The sequence below is a fragment of the Bidens hawaiensis genome, unplaced genomic scaffold, assembly GCF_021521415.1.
Source record: "Bidens hawaiensis isolate Kalapana, Puna unplaced genomic scaffold, B.hawaiensis_p1.1 tig00007952_1, whole genome shotgun sequence".
Taxonomy (NCBI): Eukaryota; Viridiplantae; Streptophyta; class Magnoliopsida; order Asterales; family Asteraceae; genus Bidens; species Bidens hawaiensis.
Window position 1 is genome coordinate 1012992 of NW_027491553.1, and position 3353 is coordinate 1016344.

Consider the following 3353-nt stretch of genomic DNA (forward strand, 5'->3'; position numbering starts at 1 on the left):
TCTACCTTCAATTCATGATCAACGTACCGATGTGCTTCAATAATCTTACGAGCCCTCTTGTCTCGATGAGCAAACCAACTATGAATATCTGCAATGGACGGATCGATCTTTGAGTCGAATCTTGTATCAACAATGTCGTTTCCCTTAGAAGTCTTTTCCAGATGATCTTCTGCTGCTTTGACCGTTTCGTCAGCAGTCATATCCTCGACCTCAACTTTCTCATTCTCATAAATAAAAGCCGTACTCATCTCGACATTCGGATCATTTAAGATCTCTTCATCATTCATAACCTCAACGTCCTCCTCAGCCTCCAACACGGTTAATTCTTCCTCGTTCAGACCAAGCAGAATAGCAATCTGCTCTCGTGTTAGTGACTTCTCAACAAACTATCCAACCTCAATCTCATTTGCATTTACAATGCTTCTAACCATCCCCTCACCATCAACAAAGATGACTGTATCGGCCTCGATCATCTCAATCAGTTTGGCAGCCGTATGATCATGATAAGTAATAATCTGCTTGCCTGAATCGTCAACACTTGTACCCGCACCAGAGGACGAGCAATGATCTTGTTGTGATCATTTTCATTAATTACAAATGGATTTTTGGTATTTTTATGTAAATGATGATTAAGTTTTAGACTAGGATGGCAAGATTTATTATCTGATAATCATCATTATGTAGGTAATCACTAATGTGCGTGCGCAAATAACTTTGCAAGATATGGATTTTTTATATTATTACTTGACGCGGTGCCCAAAAAATCATCCACTATTACGTGTGGTTTAATCACGCTTGTTATCTAATATATCATTATGTGGGTAATCACTAATGTATATACACTATTTCTATTATTACTTTTTATTGATATTGTGAAATGTATTGTGTTTGCAGGAGGGATTAGTTGATTTATGGGTTCACGAATTTTGAATCTGAACCATTCTAAGACTTGGTTTAAAAACTTGAATTTGAGTTTGAAAGGTGAAGATTAACCAAAGATGATGTTAGGAGGCATGGTCAATGTATATATTTATTATTTTCTTTTGTTTTATATTCTATTTACTAATCGTTGTATTATCTTCTTAAGCCCACAAATTCTAAAGTATCATCCACAAATGTTGCAAGAGTACCCTTCTGGTGAGTAACACGTAACCTTCATGTCATTTGCTTGATTTTTAATGGTGCATTTTTTTTAATTTAACCCGTTTTTTATCTTTTTTTTGAGGAGACATGGGAAAACCTTGGTAACGCTCTTGGCATGCGTGGAGGTTACTGGTTCTCGATATCCGGTCTATTTTCTTTTTACATTCTCTTATATGCTCTTCTTATTGGTAACGTTTTCATAAACCTGTTTGTGATAAATTTATAGGCAGCTTTCATGTTTTTAATCGACTTGCTTACCATCCAACACCATGATTATCTTCTTGACTTTGTTGGAGAATACATAAGATATACCTTGAAAATCATCTATTGCTTTATTAATGTGCTCAGTTCCAACATGATTATTAAAGGCCCATCTAATATGTGAGGAATGAGCCTCTATCACCAGTTATTATGAGTGTGTTGTTTTTCCGCATAATTTGTTTCATAAATGGCGCAATTTACTTTAATAGTGGCACCGTACTTCTTAAGGGTGTTCACGGTCTGGTTATGATGGTTTTTAGGTCAAACCGTTGGTCACGTTTTTTTTTTATTTAAAACTCAAAACTGACCGAACCATGACAATCAGTATGGTACTTTGGTGTCACGGTTCTCTCAATTATTAATCAATTTTTTTTAAAATTAATGATTTTAGTATTTGGTTATCATTGTTTATGTGTTAATCTTGTGAAGGTTTACTCACTTGAATCGGGTCTGTGCATGATGTGTGAAAAAATATTGTTATCATTGTTTATGTGTTAATCTTGTTTATTCACTTGTGTAAAAAAAAAATATTTTTTTTAAAATTAATGATTTTAGTATTTGGTTATCATTGTTTATGTGTTAATCTTGTGAAGGTTTACTCACTTGAATCGGGTCTGTGCATGATGTGTGAAAAAATATTGTACTTTTGGGTATGCAACATCTATTATTTTTGTAGTCTTTACTTTTTTTTTATAAATTATAAATAAATATAAATTTTAAAAATATATATTTAACCAATTTCAATATTCATATAAAGGGACTCAAAATCAAGTTTAGATAAAGAAATAAGTAATTGTTTAAAGATAGGGATTTTCTAACATGTGCCCTAAGGGCACATGTAAGGAACATTAATTAGGTGAATATTCTTGTTGACATTATAATTTTTTTATTAACTATATTCATCTCTTTAACTACCATATTTAACACTTATTTTTCCCTCCTAAATCTTTCCTCCATTAATGACTAGTTGACTACTAGATAAAACTTTTCCCTCTAAAATTACTATTTCATCTCTTATAATTTCTCACCATTTTTTCATAAGTATTCACTATCAAACATCACATTTTATTAATTTTCTATCTATTTTCTTAAGATCAAATAATATAAAGCATTACTATTATTTTGCAAATGGATGGACGTGTTATTTTGGATTTGAATGAGCTTCCTATTGAAGAAGATGTTATTGAAGAACAAGATGAAAACAATAAAAAAATTTGTGAGGAACCATTCGTTGGTCAATGTTTTCTAAGTGAAGAAGAGGCTCTTGTTTTTTTATCAAAATTATGCAAGAACGAATGGGTTTTCTGTTCGAAAAGGGAGGTCTGTGAACAAGAAAGAAGATAGGAAAAGACGTGACTTTTTTGTCATCGTGAAGGAAAACCGGAGTCTAAAAAAGACTACACAAAAAAATCAAGAAACAGAGGCTATGCAAGATGTGAATGCAAGGCCCACATGCGCATAACATTGAGAAGAATTAATGAAATTTTTCTAGAAGAATGGCAAGTCACTAAGTTTATTGCGGAGCATAATCATGTTTTGTTGTCTACTCAAGAGGTTCGTTTTTTACCATCTTACCGTACAATTACATTAGAAGATGAAAAACATATACTTTTATTAAAAGAAGGGGACTTGTCCGTTAAACAAATTATGCGGTTGATGGAGCTTGAAAAGAATGTGAGACAAGGAGAACTTTCTTTTCTTAAAAAGGATGTTTATAACTGTTTTACCAAAAATCAAATATTACATTCATAGAATGATGTAAAAGAGCTTTTTGAGTACTGTAAAAATGCTAAAATGAAAATTTTAATTTTCAATATGCATTTACACTTGATGACGAAAATCGGCTAGAGCATATTTTTTGGTGTCATGCTCATTGTTTTGAACTTTATTAAAAATATGGAGATGTTGTGGTATTCGATACAACATACAAGGTGAATTCATATGACATG